This window comes from Zootoca vivipara, chromosome 7 (assembly GCF_963506605.1).
Source record: "Zootoca vivipara chromosome 7, rZooViv1.1, whole genome shotgun sequence".
NCBI lineage: Eukaryota > Metazoa > Chordata > Lepidosauria > Squamata > Lacertidae > Zootoca > Zootoca vivipara.
Window position 1 is genome coordinate 41,835,454 of NC_083282.1, and position 27,579 is coordinate 41,863,032.

Consider the following 27,579-nt stretch of genomic DNA (forward strand, 5'->3'; position numbering starts at 1 on the left):
AGCACCTTAAAGACCAACTAAGTTTTTATTTTGGTATGAGCTTTCGTGTGCATGCACACTTCTTCAGATACCTGAAGATACTTCAGATACTTCAGATACGGTACTGCTTCAGGTATCTGAAGAAGTGTGCATGCACACGAAAGCTCATACCAAAATAAAAACTTAGTTGGTCTTTAAGGTGCTACTGAAGGAATTTTTTTATTTTACTTCGACCCAGACCAACACGGCTACCTACCTGTAACCTGTGTTAACATTATGTAATGTCTAGTTGGAATTTATAGACAGAGGGTGGTATCCAACTACAGTGGTACCTCTACTTACAAATAACTCTACTTACGAATTTTTCTACTTACAAATAGAGCTCCGTCCGCCATCTTGGATGCGGTTTAGATAGGATTTTTTCGACTTATGAATATTTAGATAGGGTTGCTTCGACTTACGAATTTTTTCTCCCAATGCATTTCTATGGGATTTGACGTACAATTTTTTTCAACTTACAAATGTGTGTTCGGAACGCATTAAATTCGTAAGTAGAGGTACCACTGTAACTAGGTCCTCCATGGGCATAGCCGGGGGGGCAGGAGGGGGCAGCTGCCCACCCTTAGAAGCCAAAAAAGGGCAAAATAAAGGTGTAAAACAGCTTGGCGCAAAAAAGCCGCTATTTTTTTTACACAGCAGCAGCAGTCCCGCCGCTCCTCTGGCACTGCGGCGGAACAAGCGCCGCCATCCGCCTTCCCTCCCATCTCGGAGGGGCAGGACGCGGGGGGGGCCCTCTCTTGTGATGTCACCCTTCCGGCGCCCCTCCCCCCCCACGGACGGTCACGCGAGAGGCTGCAGGAGCTGAAGGGCCATCACGGCCGGAGAAGGCGAGCAGCTCACCCTGTCCCCTCCACCAGGACCCAGCGATGGCGGCCGAAGTGTGCGGGCATCCGGGCAGCCCCCCGGGCAGTGTGGCGGCGCCGGGCGGCCCCCTGCCCATGAATCTGTTTGCGGCCTGGGAGGTGGATGGCTCCGGCCCCAGCTGCGTCCCGCGGTTATTCCTACCTTCCTTGTGCTTGCTCTGGCGGGCCCTGCCGCCCCGTCGAGGCTCTGCCTTCCGCCGCCCCAGCCGGGATGCTCACCCTCTGGTGCAGTGTTTCTCAACCAGTGTGCCTCCAGATGTTTGGGGACTACAACTCCCATCATCCCTAGCTAGCAAGACCAGTGGTCAGGAATGATGGGAGTTGTAGTCCCAAAACATCTGGAGGCACACTGGTTGAGAAACACTGCTCTGGTGGGCATGGACGTAGACCACGCCTCCTGGGGGGATCCTGGCTACGTCATCGCCAGCCAGTCAATCGGGTGGCTGGGGGGCGTGGCCGGGCCCCGTGGCTTGCCTGCCCCCCCAGTTTTGATCCTGGGTATGCCCATGAGGTCCTCTAGTACAAGGATTTCAATTTGCACAATGGCACTTCTCTCCTCCCCCCTTTCCCTGCCTGTGTGCCCCCTGTGACCCCACCAAACCTGCTCTGGAAGGTTGGTGATTCCGGAGGCCACGGGGCATGGGCAGGGAGAGGAAAGGGAGGGGAAGTTCCTTTGTGCAACCAAAAGTCCTTGCACCAGCATACCTATTTAGCTGGATAGTGACCAGTGTTCAAGTCTTTAGTCTGGCATCTTAACTGGTAGACAAGAATAACAATTCTGAGCTTTAGCCAGCCTGACTTTCCCCCTGCAACTGTTGGCTACTCATGTATACTCCTCCTTTGTGACTTCCCTTTTCTTCCATTTCTTATTATATGCCCTTCTTAACTTTCAGCCACACTGGTTTCCTTAGATGCCTCCCACTTTTCTTTGTTGTTGGTATTGTCTGCATTTGGGCCTTCAATATTTCTCCCTTTAGAAACTCTCATCCTTCTTGGGCTCCCTTCTCATTGAGTAATTCTGACCACGGGATCACACCCAGTAGCTTTTCGAAATTGGCCTTCTTAAAGTCCAAAATGTGTGTCTGACTACACTCTTTCCCTTCCCTGGGTATCCTGAAACCCAGGAGAACACAATCACTTCCTCCCAAGTCTCCAAGCACTTCCACTTCATCAAACAGTTCCTCCCTATTGGTGAGGACCAGGTCCAAGACAGATGACCCCCTAGTTGGTTCTTCTACCTTCTGGGAAATGAAATTGTCAGCGAGGCAATGGAGGAATTTTTCAGACCTGACACTCTTAGCAGAGTTTGATGTTGGGATATTCCATTCCACTTTAAGGAGAAGACGTGTGAGATTGTTACATGTCACATGTCTGTCTACATTCCAGCACAGCCTGCTTGCAACTTCCGTTGTGTACAGCTTTTGCTTTTGAGACTCTGAGGAGACGAAGGAGAGACGACATGTTTTCTTTGTCCTGATTTATGCTTAATAAATCTGCTTGTAATGATGCTTTCACAAGCCTCTCCACGCTCTTTGTGCAGCATGCTGCTAATTTAGTATGCCCAGACTTCTGAAGTCTGAGTCGCTGGCTACATTGCACCAGAGATCGGGGGATTGTCCAGCAAGTCGGCTGAAAGGGCATGATCCAGCTGGGGGCTAGCCAGCTGGCCTCTCGATCCCCTCTGGATGGTGACATTTGAGTCCCAACCTGGGAGAATGTGACTGCTGTTCATTATGGCAAAGTGCAGAACTTCTTCCTTGCTGCCATATCATAAGGTGATACTATAATAAGGTTCCAGACCAACAAAGCAAGGAGTTCATAAGACCAGATGTGAGGGCTTTTTGTTTTTGTTTTGCTTTTTAACATTTCTGACACTAAGCCTAGGGTCATTGGCAGTGGCTTGAAGTAACGAGCTCTGCTGTAAATACATGGTCCCCAGCTGTCTGCTTCTGGTCCTGGGTATTTTATAGCAAATTAATCATGCATTCTGACAGTTGCTAGAGTGGCATTTTCTGCTAAACTTATCCCTTTAATTAAACGTGGATGCTCCATCTTTAGGCTGACAATCTCTGGACACCTGTTTAATTTTTTAATTGAGGCCGTGGGTTTGCTTGCTCACTGTGCCTTTACTTTTTTACATCTTCCCCTCCCTGCACATGTTCACATAATGTTCCAAGCTGAGCTGCGGATATTGAAGAGGACAGCCTATGCTGACAGCTAAGGTCAATTCAATGCAAGACTTGAGCACTCATGGGCTTGAACTGAGTAGGTTGCTGTGTTTGCTAAATGCAGATTGACAGAAGTGTCCAAGGGACAACCTTTCCCCTCTATACAAAAAGCATCTAATTACTGCTGTGCTTAGCAACTTCTCTCCATTTATTCCCCATCCACACACACACACACAGGGTTTGGAACATTAAAAAATAAACCAAAAATAAAACGTTTACAAACTACATTCTAATATATTTGCAATTCGTATTTCATCACAAAGGGCAGCAGCTTTTCTCACAATGAAAATGGATACTTTCATGTTTTGATATTAGGTTTTACCTTTTTCCTAATACGCTTGCCAGCCCCACAAGATACGAAGCTTCTATGCATACATAATTCTGGGCTGCTTCATACCATGTCCAAGTCTGTGGCTCTTTTTTCTGCCGTTTCTGACATTTTTTCCTGTTACTGGATGCAAATTAAAGGATGCAGATGTAGCATAGTGAGCATCACACATATAGCTATGGTATGGCACAGTGATGGTTGAAGAAGCCCCCATGTACCTGATTTTCTCTGCTTTCTTGTTCGTTTTGGAGAGAAATGGAATTGCAAGGGGGGGGGCAGGAAGGTAAAAGTGATACCTATACACCAGTAAAGACAGGATAGTGGACTGACTAGACCTTTTGGACTTCTGCTGTTGGTTTACACGTATCTGAAATGTAAAATGGGTATTTGTCTGATTTTGTTGACTACATCTGACTTCAGTTTGAGAAAGATGCTGCAATTGAATGTAGCATGTCTGACAGACAGACTAGTAAGTTTCTTGATCCTAATTATTATTGTTGTCTCCCCTTTACTGATCTTCACCCTTTTTGTGAGTGGTGCCCTACAGAGCTATATACCACTGTGCCGTACAGTTCACACTAAGAGAGAGGCTTTCGAACACTATTTTCTATGTTAGTGTGTGCCCCCTAGGTAGAAAATGTGCTACTAACCTCCTGGGGTATGTGATACCCTTTTTACACTGTGCAGTGCCAGGCCTAATTTATTTATAGTTGGCATATATGGGAAGATGGAAAGGGTTGCCCTGTAAGTTTGCTTCGTTAAAACTGTCAACTACTCTGAAATTTGGGCTGGGTGTTATGCCTTCCAGAAAGATGCTTGACAAGGAAACTGAGTTTATTTTACCAACATTTAACTTACCACATACATGGATTCCTCTGTTTCTCCTTTTAGAATATGGCGTGAGATGGCTTTTAGGAGAGGTGGTTGTAGGTAACAGCCCTGGAAATAGCATCTTTTGTGTTCTCTTAATGCTTTAATAGGGACGCGGGTGGTGCTGTGGGTTAAACCACAGAGCCTAGGGCTTGCCGATGAGAAGGTCAGTGGTTCGAATCCCCGTGATGGGGTGAGCTCCTGTTGCTCAGTCCCTGCTCCTGCCCACCTAGCAGTTTGAAAGCACGTCAAAGTGCAAGTAGATAAATAGGTACTGCTACAGCGGGAAGGTAAACGGCGTTTCCGTGTGCTGCTCTGGTTTCGCCAGGAGCAGCTTTGTCATGCTGGCCACATGACCTGGAAGCTGTACGCCGGCTCCCTCGGCCAATAACACGAGATGAGCACCGCAACCCCAGAGTCGGTCACGACTGGACCTAATGGTCAGGGGTCCTTTACATTTTTAATGCTTTAATCTGATTTATCAACACCGTTATGAGCATTGAAACTTGAGCAGCAGAGAGTGATAGCAAAATGAAGTGTTTCAATCTGTAGGTTACTAGGTTAATTCTAGAAGTAACAGAGTGAGATTGGGTTGCATTTAGGCAATTTCTGCTGCATGGAGGAAAGACAGTTGATATTAGGAGTGTGCACCAGTCACAATATTCAACTTCTTTTTGTATCTTTGGTTTTGGAAAGCAGCCCAGACTATTTTGGAGCTGCTCTGTGTCTTTCTAATTCAGGTCAGTATAAATTGGGACCAAATTAAATTTGTGAAGCCCTCCCCTTCCCTATTCACTATAGTGCAAAACCTAAAAAACAGCTGTACCTCCTCCGCCTGACAGAAATGGGTGAAATTTGCAGGCATAGCAGCCCCTTCAGAGAGAATTAAACCTGCAACATTGTGGGAAGATACATCTAGGGGATTTCATGTGGGATTTCTTGAAACAAACAAATGAATATTACTTTTCATTTTCTGCAACTTGGATGCAATTTTCAAGCATGATCTGAGGGTATGAGGCAGGGCAAATTGCAGAATACTACCTACAGTGGTTCTCCCTCAAGGGCAGACTATAACAATTTGGGGAGGATGCTATAGGAAACTTAGAGGGATTAGAGGTGGTGGAGGAAAAAAATACGATAGATACCCAGGAAAGACTGGGGTGGGGAAAATGCCACCCCTCCAGCAAAGAACCCTGTTACCACAAGCATTGTTGGTAGTGGTGGACATTGCCTTGCCTCCCCATTAAATTATAGGGATACAATGTCTCCCTGGGAAAGAGTTCTCCATTCACTTGTATCAGGGAAGCGGGTAGTGAAGAAAATAATATAAAACCCTAGGAAAGACAGGGTGGGGAAACTGTCCCTCACATGCCCAGCAAGAATCCTGTTACCTCAAGGGTCATTGGTGGAGTGGAGCTTATCCCCCACCAATTTATTTTTGTGGGTGCAACGGAGATATCTTCATTGACTTACCTGGAGAAGGCAAAAATCCATGTGTAAAAAAATATCTCTCCCCCAGCTCCAAATCACTGTGATTTGGAATGTAATTCATTGTGATTAAAAGCTAGAGCTGTCTGTCAAAATGAGAGATCATCCCACCTATCCATCCATACCGCTCTTGAACTCTGTCAAAACTCCAGTGACAGTTTTGTTTCTTAGGGGCAGAGGTATTTCTTTTAAAAACCACACACACACGGCTGAGAGGCCATGGAGCCAACAAGAAGCTTATCTGACTTGAGCTTCCTTTTGTTAACTGCTTGATATGAGTCAGAAATGCGAGGACCTTCCATTAGATCAGTGTGGTTTTCCTCATAAATTGGGGCACAAATGGAGTAAATGCACACCTCTAGTTAATACTGTTGAGAGATTTTATATGACTCTAAATAACCATACATTTAATACAAGTGAGTTTAAATTTAAAAGCCCCAAGATGTGTTCCCTTTACCTTTGCTTATGTTTTGATTCATTTATATTGGCCGAGTTTCCTTTGCGCATTTCCAAATTTGTATTTCTATTGCATACCACATCTTTAACACAGCTATAAGCAGTGGCTGTTAACAGCAATCTCTTCTTATATAAATCTAACAATGGCCTTTTGCATTTCCCCCTTCTGCCTTGCGTCAACTCATGCTTTCCAAAGATGCAATTTGAAATCCGTTTCTTCCCTATTTATTCTCCATCAGTGCTTTCCATATCAGATTTGTTCAGTTTTAAAGTCAAAACAAGGTTTTTGTACCTGCCAGCCCGTCCTGCAAGCTCATTGTGGCATCTAAAATTCAAGCTGTGTACTTTCTGCTTCATGCACCAGCATCATCATCAACAGTTAAGATTCTGGGACTGGAATTTAGCAGGCAGGTTTGTTGGGGAAGCATGAGATGGAACATAATTTTGATGCTTTATGTATAATTTTATTGCTGACAGTAAACTCAGCACACATGAAGCTCCACTTGGTAAACCCTATTTAGAATAACAGATTTTTTTTTTTTAATGACAGTCCAGAATGTGGTACAAAATGTCATCTGTGGCTGACAGAGTGACAACTTCCTATGTGTGCAAACTTATTTTTAAAGTCCAGTGTTCTTGCGGCTTCCATATGACTGCACAAGTGTAAACACTGGCTTCCTTTTCTCAATTTCTCGACATTTAGATTCAACGCTTTTCAGAAGATCAGGGTTTGTTATCCCAAAAAGATTGCTAGTGCGAACTGATTAGTATTAATGCAAGTGACACTCTGAAAACTTAATCAGAGTGGGATGCAAGCAAGGCAGTTCCTAGAGGCTATTTTATTCAGCAAAGTGCATATCAGAGGAAAGAAAGGGGAGGTAAGAAACTGGAAATATCTAACAAATTAATAAAGAAAAAGAAAGAATTGGTTTTAAAAGGAAAATCAAGAGATACTACAAGAGATAAAGTCATTACGTACAATACTCAGTGCTTGTAAACCAAGAAATAGAGAGGAAATTAATGTTATATAACAAATAAACTTTGAATTTGCAAATAAACCAGGGAAGCTGCTGGGTTGGCAACTTAAAAAAGAGAGTAGACAAAGAGTACAGTGGTACCTCTGGTTACGAATGGGATCTGTTCCGGAGGCCTGTCCGTATCCCGAAAAAATGCAACTAGAGCGCTGCTTCTGCGCAGGCGCATGGCATGATTTGGCGCTTCTGCGCAGGCATGAGCGATGAAACCTGGAAGTAACCCGGGTTGCCGTGGGACGCAACCTGAAAAGACAAAACATGAAGCGGACGCAACATGAGGTATGGCTGTAACAAACTGATCAAGGATGGATTACATATCAATAACCCAAGGAAAAGAAGACAAGAATTTGTGAAGTTCTATACAGATTTGTATAGTAAAGAGAGAGAAACTAATAGAGAATTACATAGAGGAAAGTAAAATAGGTAAAAATTTGAGAGAAAGTGTAGAGCTACTAAATATGCCAATTTCGATGATGGAAATCCAACAGGTGATAAATGTGGGAAAATCTGGGAAAGCCCCAGGACCAAATGGCCTCTAGGTGGGCTACTATTTAAAAAATCCAGGATGAACTAGCCTCCCCCTAAAAGATATTATGAACAAAGTGTAGTAGTAGTGCTGATTTTTTCTTATCCAAGCCTAAACTTTACTGTGGCAATAATAGGGTCTTGAGGATGTTGCTCCAAACCTCTTTCAAATATCATGATATATGATATGATACACAGGTATGTTAGCCCAAGACTGTTTCTTTCTCATGCTAGAAATAGGCTACTCACGTGCCCAAGAGATAATAAATAAAAGGATAACAGCTCTAAATTTGCATACTTCCTCCCAAGGTGATATTTTATAATTCCAGCCAAAGGAAAACATGAAAATAATCATATTAAACCAGAGTCACATTTAGACCAATAGCTGACTTAAGTTCTGTTTATCTGTAAAAATGTATAACTAACTTGTCTTCTGCTAGCCACACAATTTTGTTTTAAAGTAAGATTTTCCATCCAATTACACTCAACCCAAAGTTGTTTAAAACTGGCAGCCCAGCACATACAGTACTTAAAAAAAAATCCTTTTGTTTTATTGTCAGACAGTACAAAGTGTGAATATATATTCTTTAATTTGGAGAATGTATCAATCACTAGCGTTACTAGTGTTTGGGATTCATGGCAAAGCCAAGAGGGAGACTGTCCCCTTTCTATGAGCTGCCTGTCAACGGTGACATTACATGCTCTTAGTCTGTACATTTTCAAAAGTGTTGTGAAATTTCTCAAAGTGAATGGCAACAGGTGATTCCTTTGTTTCCTGAACTGTGTGCATGCCAAAATCTTGACAAGGTGAAGCCCTTTATAGCAGGGTTGATGACATATTTTCCTGCCTTTCAAAAGTCTGCTTTGATTTTGTTGGTTCTCTGTTTAAGTTCTGTTAGCTACACTTCAGCTTTAAAAATATATAAAAATCTTCAGCAAAACTACCTTCACCACAGGGAGCTATTTACACATGTCCTGGTTTTCTTAGAAGAATAGCTTTGAAAGAATCATATACTTTCCTCCTCATCTATTAGACTTGCGCTTTATTCCACAGGCATTTTTGTTCACAGTAGTTTAATGTCAGATATACAGGAGATTGCACCAGAGACATGCTCTCTGTTCCCATCCCTATCCCAGATCAGGCTATTATGCCAAGGCCCAAACAGACAGTTTCTAGAGAGATATGGTGTGAATCTTCCAAGTGCAAGTCATAAAATTGTAGTCTGCTAGCTGAGCACAGGCTCTGCATATTAGGAGGCAAGCAGGATGGGTTTAACTCCTCCACATGAGCTCATTGAAAATAAACAGAAAATGAGCAATTTGGGATGCAAGCATATATCTGCATTGCAGACCTATGGTTCTGTTTTATGGTTTTATTTGGCTGTTCAGTTGGGGTTCCTTGGCAAGTTGCAAAACCCAGGCAGCAAGCCAGTGAAGTGAGCATGAGCAAAGTGAGCATGCTGACTTTGCTACACTTACGTAGGAAAGGAAACAAGTTATTATTGCTGAGTGTTCTGTTCTCGAATGGAAAGGGAGCCAATTGCTGTTGGCCCACCCATATGAGTGTTCTCCTAGGAACACTCAGAAGAGCTGAAAGTAGACTGCATTTAGGGAATGGATCTAATTCCTCGTGAGAGATGCCTGGTTTTACACAGGAGAGCCATACTTTTAGGCACAAGTCCTGAAAGCTTATTGCAGGCACAGCAAGTGGATATCTTGGGAATTCTCTTCAAGGTTCACTGAGGGAGAACAGGAAAGAAGCTGGATGTCTTACTGGTTGTGACTGGAACCCAGAGGAACAAAGGGAAAGTAGGACTTAGCTAGTGAAAAAAAACTAGTATTCTGTCTGAGGTACAGAAAATGGTAACTGTACAGTACCTCAATAACAGCTATGGTAGGACCCCGTTATGTGAGCCGTAATATTTAAAACATTAGAATTAGTCTATATATGACTAGCGCACTCCTTCTTTGTGTTGATGCTTATGTAGCACAAACTGCACCACTCATGCACAAAAGAGATACATTAGCAGGATGAGGGGAACCCATGAGGTGCAGAATGACACAAAAAAGAGACAACAAATCCTTAGTGAGGGAACCACGTCCTAAAGCAGCCCAGTGAGGACTCAGCATGAATAGTTGCCATGGGGTGCTGAGGGACTATTGGGGGTGGGAAGGGGCAAGAAATGAATGGAACAGAATCCTGGAAGTGGGATCACATAGTTGGCTTGAACCCTGAGCAATAGCACCTCACACTGCAACACTTAGTTGTAGGTCCCATTTACCTCCAAGTTACTCAGTGATCCTTGTTTCCTTACATACCCCATTGTTCATTCACTATGAACTATTTGTCTTGTTAGACGCAGAGTGGTATTTAACTATATTTTTTGTGGTAGCGCAAGGGGGGGAGGTAGCCTCTCTCCTCCCCCTGCCTGCACCCACGCCATCCCCAAATCTGCTCTGGAGGATTGGGGGAAACCCCAAACAGATTTAGAGGGTGTGCAGGGGGAGGAGAGGAGGAGATCATTCAGTTGTGTGAGGAAAAATCTGATACACTTTGTTATGTCGAATGCATTCTATAGTTTCATTACTGGCTGTGTAACTGACATGCTGAAGATGGAGTTGGACTCCGACTCCTATCATCCTCAGCCAATGTGGTCAATGGTCAGGGATTATGGGAGCTGTAATCCTACAACTAGGGCCCATTGCTTGCCATCCTTGCTGTATATGGTTCACGGAAGTGGCAGATAGCCCTGCTTCTCAAGGTCCTGGTATGAGACCCATAACACATGCCAACTATCTTGACACAGTGGCTTTACAAAGCTCTCCCCCCCCGAACTTCAAATGTTCCTCCTCCTCATGTTTTTTGGGTGGTGGTGGTGGTATGTTGTCTGTATTTAAAACATTTAAATGCAAAGGTTGGATCCAGACTGAGTCAAGCTTAGATCAGGTCCACTGAAATCAATGGGACTTAAGTTTTCAGGGACTGAGTCTGGAATAGTGTTTTCTCCTTCCCAACCCAACCTGAGTTCCAAACCACAGTGCTAATGAAGAACATTTTTTTCCAAATAATGAAGGCCAAAAATATCCTTGGTATGACAACTGAACTTCTAATTTTTAGTCAGTGTCATGTTTTAGAAGTAATTTAGTGTGAAGATGATTACTGCCATATCTTCTTGGAAATACTTCAAAGACCTTTACATGTATAATCCACCCCGTTCATTTAGGTAACTTGTTTGTTTTTCACTTGGACATTACAGAAACAGTCACTAGAAATTAACCGTAATATAATGTTGGCATGTTTGCCCATCACACAAAAATGATAATAGTTGGAGTTCATATTTTTTCTTGATTTGTCTAGGCTATTTGTAATGAGAGTCTGGATTGCATAGGACAAAATGATATCACATGCAATGAAGCTTTTCAGATTATCTCACGTTGCAACTTCCCCATGAGTCACAAAGCACTTTAAAGGCAGGTGCACCAGAGGATTTCTGTTTCAGGCAGATTGTGGGATTATAAGGAGAATGACGTTCCTGTTAAGCAACACTTGTTGTCTCTGATCTTCAGCTCTTGCCATTTGGCATAACCGTTTGGATCTAGGAGACACCGAGTCATAGAAGATGCAATAAAGTTTTCACTTTTTACTATGTGACGAGCACCTCTGTCCCCAAACTCCAGAGATGAAAAGCCCCTGAGTGAAAAATGTTGACAAAAGTGATATGAGCAGGCACTTGGGGCCAAATGACATGTTACATTAATTGCATTATAGCATTTAATATAAATGTAGTTAAAAATAATAATTGCTGCTGCAGGGTGGTGGTGATGGCTGATGTGTGGTTCAGCTGGTAACTTTTCCCTCCCCTGTTGAGATCATAACAAAATCAATTTGATTTTTTTTTTTTGTTCTCAGCATCTGACATGGCAGAGAGCTGCTTTTAAATTCAACTGCCCCAACTTCCAGAGCAAAGGCACCTCAGGATAAAGAGGATTTTGAGACTTGGATGAAGGACAGAAGCCACATAAGCATTTACAGGAGAGAATTACGGGAACTGACTTAATTGGCCTCCTTTGGTATAAAATTGGAGAAGTTGCCCACAATTAAAAAGCTGTTGGGTCAGATCACATGGTGCACAGCAACCAGTGAGTTTTGAGAGTAAGGGGTTAATGTTAAGGTCTGCATAGGAAAGGTAAAGAACCCCTGACAGTTAAGTCCAGTCGCGAACGACTCTGGGGTTGCGGCACTCATCACGCTTTACTGGCCGAGGGAGCCGGCGTTTGTCTGCAGACAGTTTTTCCCTGGTCATGTTGCCAGCATGACTAAGCCGCTTCTGGCGAAACCAGACCAGCGCACAGAAACGCTGTTTACCTTCCTGCCGGAGCGGTACCTATTTGTCTACTTGCACTTTTGGGTGTGCTTTCGAATTGCTAGGTTGGCAGGAGCTGGGACTGAGCAATGGGAGCTCACCCCGTCATGGGGATTCGAACCGCCGACCTTCCGATTGGCAAGCCCAAGAGGCTCAGTGGTTTAGACCACATCGCCACCTGCGTCCGCGTATCCGCCTACAAATCACTTATGTCATGCCTTTCCAAAAAGTTCCAGATGGCTCCCAAGAAAGGTAAATTGAGAGAGAATTAAAAATACAGTAAGAACATATAAAACACTGAAACCTACTTATTTACAAAAGAAACATAAAACCAGAAAGATAAAATCGCATGAAAAACATCACTACAAACACATTAGCCAAAGTTCACTAAAATTGCTTTTGGTTGGCATCCGTCTGTCTCAGGAGACAATGGAAGAGTGCATCTTCAGAGTTGAAGGCAAACTGTGGGAGAGTTACAGCGCCTGCTGTGGCCGTAGAGACTGATACAGGAGAGACACTTTTTGATCGGACCCATATGGTTGCATAAAGTTTTGATCGGACCCATATGGTTGCATAAAGTCAATACCAAACCTGTTTGTTGCCATGACACACGCATGGTCACACCACAACGTGGGGACCTTGGAAGTTGCTTTATTGTTATTCTGATCAATGATCCCTCTAGCTCAAGGATTGCTGATGAAGCATCTCTCCCAGCCCTACTCGGAGATGCTGGTGAATGAACCTGGGACCTTGTGTGTGCAAAATGCTGGCTGTTTGGAAGTCAGTTTATGAAGGATTTTCCTGTGGCTGTCACATTCACACACAGTGATGTGGCTTTGAAGAAGAGGCCCTGAATCTTTGAACAAATGCCTAACGCATCTGTCATTCTTGAGGGAGACTAAAAAAATCTATTCATCTCCAGAGATCAAGGGCACTTGTTGAATTGCTAGCTATTGTTATAGCCCAGATAGTTGGAGTAAATCTTTAGTTTATTACTAAACAGTAAATGCAGTATAGCCATAAATCAGCACTACGAACACTGGCACAGTGCATGCTGGAATATGCTTCCAACTCCCCTCAGAACACATCTTTTTCTTTTGTTAACACCAGAGGTGCCTTTTCTTCACACAACTCTGTCTTTTAGGAGTTGCTAACACTTCCTGCACTTAGTGTAACTGAGAGGTATCCACAGGGAAGAGATGTTGCGATTATTGCAGAAACATGTACAGTCCGTCACACGGCAAATCTCTCTCTGTGTCTGCAAGTCTCTCCCTGTGTGTTTCTAACACATTTTTTATTCAGTAAACAAGAAGTCTGGAGTAGAAGTTTTAATTTTTCTTCATGTTTTGTTGGAAAATAAAGCCCATAAACTACCAAATAAAATAAAAGTGTACTTAACCAAATATTCAGGCAATCCAAACACTAACAAATAATATTAATAGTAATAATAAATATAGTAATTTATTATTATACCCCGCCCATCCTGCTGGGTTTCCCCAGCCACTCTGGGCAGCTCCCAACAGATTAAAAACAGAATAAAACATCAAACATTAAAAACTTCCCTAAATAGGACTGCCTTCAGATGTCTTCTAAAAATCAAATAGTTTTTTATTTCCTTGACATCTGATGGGAGGGCATTCCACAGGGCAGGCGCCACCACCAAGAAGGCCCTCTGCCTGGTTCCCTGCAACCTCGCTTCTCGCAGTGAGGGAACCGCCAGAAGGCCCTCAGCGCTGGCCCTCCGTGTCTAGGCAGAACGGTGGAGGTGGAGACACTCCTTCAGGTATACTGGGCCGAGGCTATTTAGGGCTTTAAATGTCAGCACCAACACTTTGAATTGTTCTCGGAAACATACTGGGAGCCAACGTAGATCTTTCAGGACCAGTGTTATATGGTCTCGGCGGCCATTCCCAGTCACCAGTCTTCTGGATTAGTTGTAGTTTCTGGGTCACCTTCAAAGGCAGCCCCACGTAGAGTGCATTGCAGTAGTCCAAGAGGGAGATAACTTGAGCATGCACCATGTGCAGCATGGGATTTTGTAAGTTTCATTTAAATCCAGTGCTGCTGCTTATGAAAACTGATATATTAACTAGTAAATAAATTAATTTTTAATATGCCTCAGAATCCTACTGTCACCCATTCTACTCTTCTAGAAAAAAACAACTTGAAAGTGTCTTCTATATGTACAGATTAGAAATTAACTCCTTTCTCATAATAGATTTCCACAAGGTATTTTGTAGTAAAAGAACTATCCACCTATTGACTAAAGTACTGATGAATTCCTGTGTGACTTCCATGGTTTACGTTCATTGCTGCCATATATTGTTTGCCATCAGCACCACAGGTTTAATGCTTGCTATTTGCAAAACACTGATTTCATAAAGGATTCCTCTTGATCATTGTGCTTTTTAGAGCCCATTTTTCACATATTAGCCCTGAAGGCCTCTGACAATAACTTTGAATGCAAACCCCTAGATATATGAATTCAAAGCAAAAACTGAAATGCTCTTTTGTTCTTCTTTAGCATCAAATTGCAGCATCAAGTGCTTTGTCTCACATTAATAGAAGACCCGCAGTGGTAATTTAAAATTTGGGTTCTAATAAAAATGGCAACCTTGCTACAGTCTTGCTTACCAATTCGGATAGCAAGTGTCATCATTCTGCTGCAGCCAATTTTGGCCGCAGTTTATGACTTGGATAAATAGCTTTCTACACATTACAGCCAGGAGTGCTGGCTCTTAAAATTAATCACATGGAAATTGGAGGTGGAATCTTAGCTGATATCACACTTGTTGGAGTTCATTTATTTCGTTGGATAAGCTACTTTGATTGTCATTTATGTAGAGCTCCCAAAGAGCTGGACTGTGCTTGCAAATAGCCAATAGCGGTCAGGGGGGAATTTAACTTATGATCTCATTAATCTTCTGCCAGGCAGCATACAATCCAGTTGAGCTAAAGTACCTGGAATTAAGCTGATTTAATCATGCTTAAATCTCTCTTAATTCCATTTTAAGTTAATGGAACTAATGTCCCAATGCTGTAAAGCATGTTGCAAAAGGCAAAAAATGGATAAGGTTGAATGCAAGAGTCACTGCACGAACACAGCACTGTGAGTTATGAGTTCACTAGTTGGGGAAATTGCCCAGGAATTTCCATGCAGTGAAGCCACACTGTGCATGGACGGTCTGGTTGAGCCAGATGTGGGTAGAGAGGGGCAATGACAGGCCCAGGCAAGGGTATGGTGACCCTAAGCACAAGGCTGTTTACATGCAGATTGAAAGTGGGTGTCAGATTGTTGGCGTGCCCCCTCCTGCATGTGAGCATAGCCTTTTCGGCAACACTCCATGTGTTTAGGCTCCGAATTTCTTCTGAGTACAGAAAGTAGTGACCTCATTCAATTTAGGACCCTGGAAAATTGTGTGGGAATCATACTCAAATATGGGAGGGGTGTTTCTAGGGCTAAAGTGAAACTATGAACTCCCTTTTTATTTTTGCTATTGGATGTTGCATGTTTAATCTTGTTATATTTATAGTATTGAAATGTAGTTTTTTGCATGCCCTTCAACATTTCTCTGATGAAAATGGGGACATCCCATGATGACGATGACGATATTTATACCTCACCCATCTGAATGGGTTGCCCCAGCCACTATGGGTGACTTCCAACATATACAAAAGCATACTAAAGCTTTAGACATTAAAAAGCTTCCCTATACAGGGCTGCCTTCTAAAGGTTATATAATTACTTATCTCCTTGGCTCAGTGGTCACATAACTTATCACATAACCTTCCAACATTTCTCCAATGAAAATAGGGTCGTCTTAAGGAAAAGTAGGACATTCTGGGCTCAGATCAGAAACGGATGGCTTCTGTAAATCTGGGACTATCCCTGGGAAATAGGGACACTTGGAGGGTCTGTTTCTGTATGTTATTATATTTTTGTTTCACTATGTATGAAATTGTTTTTGTAATGTTTGCTTGCAATGCATCCCTGTTTCTTGGTTGCAATTTTTTTCGTGTGGAAAAGTGGCATACAAAGAGAATGAATGAATGAACAAAATGAAAATAACGCAGGCTCTCCGGTGCAGATGTTCAGCCCCCAAGACATGGGAGGCTGCAGGAACAGCAACAGGGGTGTGGCCAGTGGGTTCCTTCCCATTCCCCTGTTAGAGATTCATTCCCCGTGCTGCAGTCATGGGATTGTTGTCTATCACATGACGGTATATGTTTTCATTCCCTGGTGGGAAGTGACGAAGACAGGATGTTTGTGTTGCTGTGTTTCCTGAAGTGGGGCTATTGTCCTTTGTTTTCTCTCTTTGCTGTCTGATGCTAGAGAGAGAGGGAGCCATGTTGCAGTGCTCCAAGTGTATTTCATGTAAATAAATGTAGATTAGCCAAATGCTGAGCTACTGAGTTCTGTTACGCAGTTCCGCAAACTCTGCGGACCCATAAGTGTGTTGATGTCAGTTGGCATCAGTCGCTGAGATGTTTGGGCTGGAGAAAGCTTTTGAAGCTCCCGAACGATCGACCAGGAGGGAGAGAACATGCCAGTCAGGCATGTGTTTCTGCCAGGGTCCTACTTGTGAGTAAGAGATCCTAACATTCCCATCTTGTCCACATGATGGTAAGCATGTCAGGAGGCAGAATGGCTGAGCAGAGCTCATAAAAAGAAGTGTAAGGAGACACAGGGAACAGAAATAATTTTTAACAAAGGACCAACCATAGGATTGAGTTGCAAATCATTTGAGCAGCCCATCATATTGATGCTTCTGGTTTCCACATTCAAAATATTTGCCTACGCTGCTCTCGTTTAGATTTCTTCTTTCATGGAGAACAGTTATGGAACTGGTTGTTGTATTCCAATTTGAGGGTAATGGAGTGAGAACATGTTCTTCCAAACATTTTGTTTTCGCTAAAATAATTTTATTAGTTTAAGGTTTCCCACTTTTAAAACAAAAACATAAATGGCTCATACAGTGGAACCTCGATTTTTGAGTGTCTTGGAAGCTGAACATTTTGGTTTTCGAATGCGCCTCAGAAGTTGAATGCCTTCTGAGGCATGTTTCTCCATTTCCCCAAATGATTTTGCTGACAGCCCATTGCACCTTGGTTGTCAAACGTTTCAGAAGTTGAACGGTCTTCTGGAATGGATTACATTCGCCAACCGAGGTTCCACTGTACTTACCAAAAATACAATACCTCAAAGGGGGTTTTCCATTTCACATTTGTGATCTCACAATAGAGGCTGCAATCCTGTAGCCGCTTACCTGATAGTAATGCCTACTAAGCTTCCTTCTGCACATAAAAATATATAGGATTCTGCTGCAGAATTTTTTTAAAAAAAATAGTTTCTGACTCTTAGAATCTGTTTCCATTTTTTCTAGAAAAAAACAAAATCACCTGAAAACAAATTGAAAGCAGCAGTTATATACCATGCCTCCCTTGAAGACAACACTAAAACTAATAGACACATCACAGACAGGGCGGGGAAAGAGAGAGAGGCAATGTAGTCATGTACTTGCATCAGTACCCTAAAAACTATACTAGAGAAGTCAAGCATGGAGAATGGTGTTTTATTTGCAATGGTCACAGTAAATGATTGATAAATAAAATATAGGGAGTGAGAGAAAGAGAAGAACATATCTGTCAACTACTGGAGAAAAACCTACTTGAATTTAAACCCTTGGAGAATGTGTTCAGGAACACTGTAGTTCAGCTGTGTGAAAATACTGGTATGCCCCTCAGATGTTGCCAAGGTCAGTGCAACCTGTGGAGGGTTGGGAGAGATGTGCTGGTCACACAACATAAACCCGGCAAGGAATTGCTGTCTGCTGATTTCATGCCATTCACCGCTCTGGCTTTTGCAGTCATTGAGTGATCCAAGCCAATAAAGGAGCATGTGATTCGAGGTACTGAGGTTTCCTTGTTTTACCTTTTTGTAAACCACTTTGAGGTTTGTTTGTTTTTTATTTTTTATTTTTAAAAGAACAACAATCAAGCCGAGTGTAAGTTTCTTACATGATGAGCCTTTGTGCAAGAACTTTCTTTTGTCTGAATGGAAGTCACTGATCCATGCAAAGAGTAGACCCATTGCAATAAACAGACTTGTTAGTCCATTTATTTCAATGGGTCTTCTCTTAGTATGACTTACAGTGGTACCTTGGTTTGCGACCACAATCGGTACCACGGAGCCAGTCGCTCCCCGAATCGGCCGCTCCCCGAAGGCACACTTCTGTGCGTGTGCAAAGCACCGATAGAGCGCTTCTGCGCACACGCGCAGATCGCTTCTGCGCATCTGAGCGCCGCAGAACCCGGACGTAAAGACTTCCGGGTCTGCAGTGGTCGGAAACCGAAGCGGTCGCAAACGGAGGCGGGCGGAAACCGATGTTTGACTGTAGTTGGATGCCACCATATGAAGGAATGTGCCCATGAGTTGACTCATTGCATTTAAATTAGGAGGGAAGCCACTGTGGTTGAAGGAGGTCTTGTTCATATTAATTTTCCTATGTCTGGAATAGATAATTGAATTATGGTGCACCATGCATTTTGAAAAGAGCTAACTGACATGATCTCAATTTCTTGCTAAGTAGCTTTAGCACATGTAATTGGATACAGCCTGATATTTGCACACAAACCACCTAGGGCTCTCAGTAGATGTTATACATGGCACACTTCTAGAATCAAGGCAGCACTTGCATCCACATTTGCCTTCTGTGCACAATTCCTATTACAGTACTTTGACTCTGTGCAAAACTACAGTCATGTGATTCCCCCACCCCACCCCGGAAATTCAAAGGGCTTCCTTTCTTTGTGTGTTGAGATCACATTTATTTAGCATGGTTTTTCTTTTTTTTAAAGTGTGATCATTTAAAGAACATCAAAATTATATTTTCATTGATTTTCAAAGCATTCTGTTTTGTTTTCCATTAGCCTAGATCAATGGTAAAAAAAGTTTTAAAGCAATTTTATGAAATAGTGGAATATATCTACCAAAAACAGGAAAGGACAACCAGACATTATAACCCTCATTTGTCCTTCAAAAGGCTGCTTGACATCACTAATAACAGCCCCCTTCACCTATAAGGAGAAATATAGTATGGTCTTGAAAGTTTCTCTCCCTCTCTCTCTCTCTCTCTCTAACAAAAAACAAAAATAAAACCCTTGATTGAACTGGCAGAATATGTGCTTATAGCTTTTCTATCACTGTTGCAATCTACATTCATTTCTCCCTAGCTGCAAAGCATTCTACACCCTTCTCTTAAAAGCATTTGAATGATTACTTGCCCATGTCAGAGTGTGCACTGGAGCAAAAGAAAACTTTCCTTTACTAAATAATATCCCTTGAGAGTAAATATTGCTTAAAATATCTGCTGCTTTCCATGATCTACTTCATGCATGTATAATAATTTCATCAGATCGATGGATGGGTGATCTCCTTTTAAATCTCCTTAGCAACCCCACAGTGAATTTATGAGTTGGGTATAGTTCACAAAGGTGCAAAAGAACTTTACATTTGGTTATTTCCTATTAGATTATTTTTGAAGTGTGTAAGAGCATGCCTTGTTACAGGAAAATGCTTATTTGGAGAAGTTGCTCAAAGACTTTATTCTTAAAAGATGTTAGCTTTCATTTGGAAGTAAAAAAAAGATATCATAGTAATACTTGATCTGCAGCTTTGTAGCTCTCATCTGGCATGCAATAGAGTCTTTCCATGTTTAAGAAGCATGTTGACAAATTCAAGAACAGTAATTTTTTATCAAAACATTAAGAATACTGGAATCATAGAAAAGAAGCTTCAGAAGTTTGGATGATGGCAGGTCCAGTTCAGGCTAACAAACAGAATTGTAGGAATGAGGCATACAAGCAGTCTTCAGATTTTGTGTTTAAAATTAGAGGTCACATATTGCATTAAAGACTACAGTGGGTTTGTTGTTTGAAGATTGTTTAACATACTATATACAGCTTTGAGTGGCTCGTCATAAATACAGATATATATTTATTTAAATAAAATAAACACACAGTAGCAGTTTAGTCAGGTCAGAAGTTCCCTAGCTTCGATGTTCAACGCTGGTAGTTTTGTCTAAATTCTTAAGAAATGCAAAAGTAAACAAAAACATTTAAAAACCCGCCATTATCATCCAGATAATTCCTTAGAAGCAAACATCTTATTTAATCAGGGAGACATGAACTATGTATCTGTCAAGAAGTGGGAAATCCAAGTATTCAAAAGCAGGCCAACCCATTTGAAAGCCATAACCTTCTTTTAAAAACTTTGATCCAGAGGGACATCATAACGTCTGTTTAGGAGAGTGCTGCTTTATTTAAAATTATCTTACTTGGTCGACATGGAATTCTCCTTCCATTGCAAATAGCAGATGATGGGGGTGGCAGCTTCTGATTGAGACTGCAGTGAGTGCAAAGGGTTAAAGCTCCCATCCATCACTTCAGGGTCCTAATTCAACTCCTGTTCTCTGCACCAGCAATTTCTTTTAAAGAAGTCAGCCATGAATGGGCCCTAGTTTGACCCTTGGAGTGACTTGTGTTAGGCAAGCATTCCATCTAACAATTACATTCTCAGTCCTTGTAAGAGATATCAAACTCTTGCCTCTTGCTTTTCTTTGTATGAGATGTTTAGGATTAATCTCTTAATAGATACTCCATTGGCTGGTTGTTAAAGAGGCATTGAATTATGCTGAAAGAGCTGAGCTATCTTCCCATTAAATAAGCAATGCCAAATATGTATTAAGCAGAGGAGGAATATAAAGTAAACAATGAATAACAAATTGAATTATTGTACTTTTATTCTTCTTGGGCTTATTTTTTTAGACATCTACTAAAATGCTTCAGATGTTACAAAAGAAATTGCTTTTTTTTTTTTGCTGAATTGGGATGACAAGGGGAGTCCATGGGGTGTTCCAATTAAGAAACCACCACAGCATCTGTTTAAACAAACTCTGTTTTGAGTTACCACAAGGAATAATTATGTCCCCACTAATTTCCCCCCTGAAGATTTCTTTTTATTACTTGCTATAACTAAATCATGCAGCAACCTAGCTAGGCACTTTAAAATTAATCTAAATCTGATCAACTGTCAAAATACAAGATAATGAAAACAGAAAAATGGGTTGGAGAAACCTAACACAAAAAGAAAGCAACAGAAGGAAATATTTTTGGCAAACACTTTAAATTTCCCTAAGACTTTGTCATTACTGACAAAGCACCTCTCTTCAATGTTCTAGGTCTGTCCTTCAATATTTTCTTATATAATCATGAAACTCTTGAGGTTCCATGATTATATGAGTTTGTAATGTTTCATCCCTTTCCTCCTCCCATTTGCTTGCATCTGTGTAAGTTGACATAGCTCAGTGGGTTAGAGTGTGGTGCTGATAATGCCAAGTTTGCAGGTTTGATCCCTGTGTGGGACAGCTCCTCAGGGTCCCTTCCAACTCTACAATTCTATTATTCTTCTTTGGCACAACATTTATGCATGTGGCAAAGGCATAATAACTTAATGTTTCATTAGGTAATGGCTCTTTTTGCATTCTAAATAATGCTATTATAAGTTGGCCCTTACAAGTAAAGGAGAGTGTGGCTGCTCCTTTGTACACAACACACCCTATTTATCTTTTACAGCTCCTTCTGTCTCTGGAACTTGGGTTTCTCTTATTACAGTCGTACCTCGGGTTACGAACTCCGCAAACCCGGAAGTATTTTCGCCGCGTGTGTGTTCTGCGCATGTGCAGAAGCGGCGTGCATGGTTTGTGCATGCGCAAAGCGTGGAAATTGCTGCGCAAAATGACGCTTCGGGTTACGACCATTTCGGGTTATGAACTGCGTCCTGGAACGGATCATGTTCGTAACCCGAGGTGCCACTGTAGTTTCTACAGTCATACCTTGGAAGTCAAACGGAATCCTTCCCAGAAGTCCATTTGACTTCCAAAGCATTTGACTTCCAAAGTGTGGCTTCTGATTGGCTGCAGGAACGTTTGGCTTACCAAAGAACGTTTGAAAACTTGAACAGTCACTTCTGGATTTCAATCATTCGGGAGCCAAAACAGTCGAGAACTAGGCTGTTCGAAAAACCAAGATATGACTGTATAATGAAAGAGCACGATCTATATCCTTGACCCTTATGTTGGGGTGAAAATGCTCACCTTTTATGGAACTATTTGTCTCCAGAAAAAGTGTGTGTGTGTGTGAATGCAAACAGATTGGTAGGGTGTGAATTATGCTGTGTTCATTAGCATCATTAGCTTTGGACCATTCTGTTTGCAATGAGGAATGCCATCATGTTGCTGCTTTTTACGACTCAACTGCTGTTGGAAGTAGCATAAAGCTTCTTTCCAAAAAGAAAGGATGCAATACCAAAAAGAAAGGATGCAAAGCCTTGGCTCTCTTTAGTAAGCAACCAGCTGCTTAAAAACATTACAGTGGTACCTCGGGTTACAGACACTTCAGGTTACAAATGCTTCAGGTTACAGACCCCTAACCCAAAAATAGTACCTTGGGTTAAGAACTTTGCTTCAGGATGAGAACAGAAATCATGCTCCGGTGGCAGGGCGGAGGCAGGAGGCCCCATTAGCTAAAGTGGTGCTTCAGGTTAAGAACAGTTTCAGGTTAAGAATGGACCTCCGGAACGAATTAAGTTCTTAACCAGAGGTACCACTGTAGTTTTGTCCAAACCTCCAAAATTGCTAAACTAATCTTGTCTGTCTTTGTATAGAAAAGACAGCTATTTGGGATTTCTGAATATGGCAATTTTAACTTGAAATAGCAATAGGAGAAAGCCTGCCCACATGGATTTCCAGCTATATTAGTCTGTGGCAGGAGACTGTGTCCACCCTACTGGTATGTACATGCTTCCCTTGAGTTGTCTTTTGGTTCACTCCCATACAGCAATCAGAAAGTTGCATTTGTGGTAGGTTGTCACAAACTGATCTGGGCTGTGTATTGTGTCAGGTTGGAAACAAAAGACTTGAATAGGTGATAATATCAACAAGTGATTAAATGTGTTCACCAGAATTACAGAATCACTAGCTTCTGGCAGAGTATCCATAATAAACAACAACGACAACAACAACGACAACAACAACAACAACAACACCAACACCCTGTTGCACAGGCAATGAAATGAATCAATGGCTACCTCCATTATGGTGTAAAAACGGTGATACAGTTATCATTGATTTGAATGCCTAGCTTTAGAACAGGAGCAAAGTGATTGCAGTTACCGTAGTGATGCTGTAGCTTATTTCTACATTAGATGGATCTGTGAACTAGATTCCTGTTTGTTTCTGCAAGAAAAAACAAGTTCTTAAGCAAGCAATACACTTTGTGTTAAATAAGAAAAAACAAAGTATTTTCAGAAATGGTGCTTGCCATCTGCAGTTTTTTTTACAAGCGCTTGTACTTTTTTTTAAAAAAAATCTGCTACTCAGTTTATTAGGGTCATGGTGAGCAAATATTTGACAATTCTGAATTTAAATCATCATTCTTTTGATTGCTGTTAATTAGTTGTTTCGATACATGAAGAGCAGATAAATCTAACTTTATCTTTTGGAAGTCAAAATTAGTAGGAGTTTGGAAAGAACACTAGGAGGGTTTTCATTAGTACTTTTGAATGCTTCTCTGTTCTTGATTTTCTTTTCTTTTCTATGCACTGCTGTGATTGCTGATGACAACATTCTTCTTGAAGCCTCCTGTGTGAGTAATCAGCACAGGAGTCAATGGTACACAGTTGACAGTGCTATCCAGCAGAGATCTGTGAAACATTGTTGTCTACAAATTATTGAATTGCTGTAGACAAAATGCAGCCAGGCCAACATCATTTGTGATCATTTGTAGGAGGGGGGGGGGACTGTCCTAGGAGATGAAAGGAAACTTGCTTGAAACCATCTAACTGCCAAAGTTCTTGCTATCACTGCAGACAATTCAGGGTGATAGCATATGGAAATTTAGTCTGGATTCATTACTATTCATGCAAGTTTTTTTTGCTGTGTCCACATGTTGCCGTCGTATTAATTTACAAATTCTGGAACAACCTAGGTGCGAGGTCCCTTAGGGACTGCCTGAACTCCTATATCCTAGCTAAATCTCTGAGATCATCTGCAAGAGCACCATTGGCCATTCACCTTATTAGTGAGGCTCATCTGATTGGAACGAGAAAGCGAGCCTTCAGGGTCATCAGCCCAGTCCTGTGGATACTCTGGCAACAGAGATTCAGCAGGTGCCTTTTGATTCAACTTTTAAACACCTGCTCAAACTTCTCTATTCTGCCAGGCCTATGCAGGCAAGGAATACATCTTTCCACAATGGTTAATTGATGTCTGTTTTTAAAGTTTTAATATGTTTTTTATTGTATGATTTTATGTATTTTTGTTGTAAACCACTGTGATACTGTTATGAAATGTTGTTGTTGTTGTTGTTTAGTCGTTTAGTCATGTCCGACTCTTTGTTTTTTAAAAAATAATTTTTATTAATTTTACAAAATTTTACAAAATAAAACATGAAAAAACACAAATTCAAATTCATTCCACCCTCTTCCACCCCCCCCCCCACGAGCCCCCTCCTGCCACGAGATGGTCCCGCACCGGGCGAATAGTTGAAGGTGGTCCATTTTATAGTTTGGTTTATCCCCCCTCCCTCCCCCAGAGTCCACTTCTGCCACCAGTGGGCCCCGGGCTACGAGGCAAGACAGAGAAGAGTGTCCACCCAACTATCTATCCATACATGTCTACTAAAGAAAAAAAGAAAAAGACAAAAGCCCCCATCCCTCCCTCCCACACACCAAAAAAGAAAAATAATCCCCTCCCCCCAAAAAGAAAAAACTAAAGAAAAGAAAAAAGAAAAAAGGAATAATAAATTATATATATATATATATATATATATATATATATATATATATATATATATATATATAATCTGTTCATTCTTCATAAACATTTTTGTATAGGCTCCCCCTACCTCCCCCCTTCCAGATTTACATTTTAGAATCTCAATTAAACAGTTTTCTATTCATATTCCCCATTCTATTTCCAAACTTCCCAATCTTGTTTTTAGCATACTGTCCATTTTCCCCCTACTAAATTCTCTTTTAATGTTATTTCATCCCCCCACCCCACCCCCGGGACCCATCCTGCCACCATGAGTCCGCAGAGGCAAGGGAGGGTCTGAAATAACTCTTTTTCGAATTGAGCTCCCTCCCCCCTCCCCCCTCCCCAGGAACCCCCCCTGCCACCAGGAGTCCCCAGAAAGCAAGGGAGAGCAGGAGGGGTAAAGAGCCCAATCGTCCCTTCTATTATTCATCCCTCAAAAAATTAATTTCCTAATATTCTTAATTAACTATTACACCTTACTTCCCACAAAATTAACATTCCTTTCCTCCGTTGCCACAATTTCTTTCCAAGTACCTCCGTACATTTAAATCCTTTTTGCCTTCCCAATTTTTAATTTTTCCATTTATTCTCTGTTTTTCCTCCCCCTCCCCCGGTCCCAGCCAGTCCCTTCCATCCCAGCAAGATCCAAAGTCCGCAATCCAGTTTTTCCATTCTTTTTATCCATCCTGATAACAAAAAGATATTTCCTACTTCATCCCACCCCCCTTCCTAACATGTTTTACCACCCAAACAGCTCTATTCCCCTGGACTTCTCCCTTTCTTTGAACACTTGTTGCTATGTGAATGTTCTGGGATCCAAAAAGTTTCTGTTTTTTCCTCGATGTTAGAACCCTAGTTTCAAGCCATTCTTGTTGGACATCTTCCTGCTTTCCATCCTGGTAACTTTTCTCTTGTTTTGAATTCTCAGCAACCATCAGTTCATCTTCCTTAATATCTTCCTCTGGCGTTTCCTTCTTAACTCTACTGTCCTCAGTCTGTAAAATGTCACTGTCCTTCAATTCATTGTCTTTAATATCTTCTTCTAATATCGAATTCTTAATACTATTGTCCTCCGCTTGTGGATGTTGTTCCCCTTCTCGCTGTTGTAGTACGTCATAACACACTCTCAATTCCCAGAGCAATCTCAAAACTTTCTGCTGGAATCCAGGTGCATAAACTTTTGTTGACATTTCTAGAGCGTTTCAAGGTCAGCACTTTCTTGAGAAGACGGAAATGGTTGCTACTTATTCCTCCATCGACATTTAGCACAAACTGGCTGTATTGTTTCTTCTTAAATGCTGTTACAATCACGTCTGAAATTTTTTTAACAAAATAACTTCACAAAGTCAGTTCAGTCTTTTCCTTTTCATTTCCCAACCCCTTTAACTCGCTGGTCTGTCAGGTAGTCATGTCCGACTCTTTGTGACCCCATGGACCATAGCACGCCAGGCACTCCTGTCTTCCACTGCCTCCCGCAGTTTGGTCAAACTCATGTTCGTAGCTTCGAGAACACTGTCCAACCATCTCGTCCTCTGTCGTCCCCTTCTCCTAGTGCCCTCCATCTTTCCCAACATCAGGGTCTTTTCCAGGGAGTCTTCTCTTCTCATGAGGTGGCCAAAGTATTGGAGCCTCAGCTTCATGATCTGTCCTTCCAGTGAGCACTCAGGGCTGATTTCCTTCAGAATGGATAGGTTTGATCTTCTTGCAGTCCATGGGACTATCAAGAGTCTCCTCCAACACCATAATTCAAAAGCATCAATTCTTCGACGATCAGCCTTCTTGATGGTCCAGCTCTCACTTCCATACATCACTACTGGGAAAACCATAGCTTTAACTATACGGACCTTTGTAGGCAAGGTAATGTCTCTGCTTTTTAAGATGCTGTCTAGGTTTGTCATTGCTTTTCTCCCAAGAAGCAGGCATCTTTTAATTTCGTGACTGCTGTCACCATCTGCAGTGATCAAGGAGCCCAAGAAAGTAAAATCTCTCACTGCCTCCATTTCTTCCCCTTCTATTTGCCAGGAGGTGATGGGACCAGTGGCCATGATCTTGGTTTTTTTGATGTTGAGCTCCAGACCATATTTTGCGCTCCCCTCTTTCACCCTCGTTAAAAGGTTCTGTAATTCCTCCTCACTTTCTGCCATCAAGGTTGTGTCATCTGCATATCTGAGGTTGTTGTATTTTACAAATAAATAAATTTTCATTGAAATGCAGTTTAATAATAATAATAATAATAATAATAATAATTTATACCCCACCCAGCCACTCTTTGCAGCTCCCAAGAGAAATAATAATAATAATAATAATTAATAATAAAGCAATATAGCATCAAACATTAAAACTTCCCTAAACAGAGCTGCCTTCAGATGTCTTCCAAAAACCATATAGTTGTTTATTTTCTTGACATCTGATGGGGGGGGCATTCCACAGGGTGGGTGCCACTACCGAGAAGGCCTCCCCTCCCATAATTTAATCAGGATTTACAATTTGTGTAGAAATACTCCCACCC

General features: G+C 41.8%; 1 protein-coding gene across 1 annotated transcript in view; it reads left to right on the plus strand.

Moving 5' to 3' along the window:
* BEND5 (BEN domain containing 5) overlaps nucleotides 1–27,579 on the plus strand; it is a 730,611-nt gene that overhangs the window by 482,087 nt on the left and 220,945 nt on the right. The gene's annotated exons all lie outside the window — the stretch shown is intronic.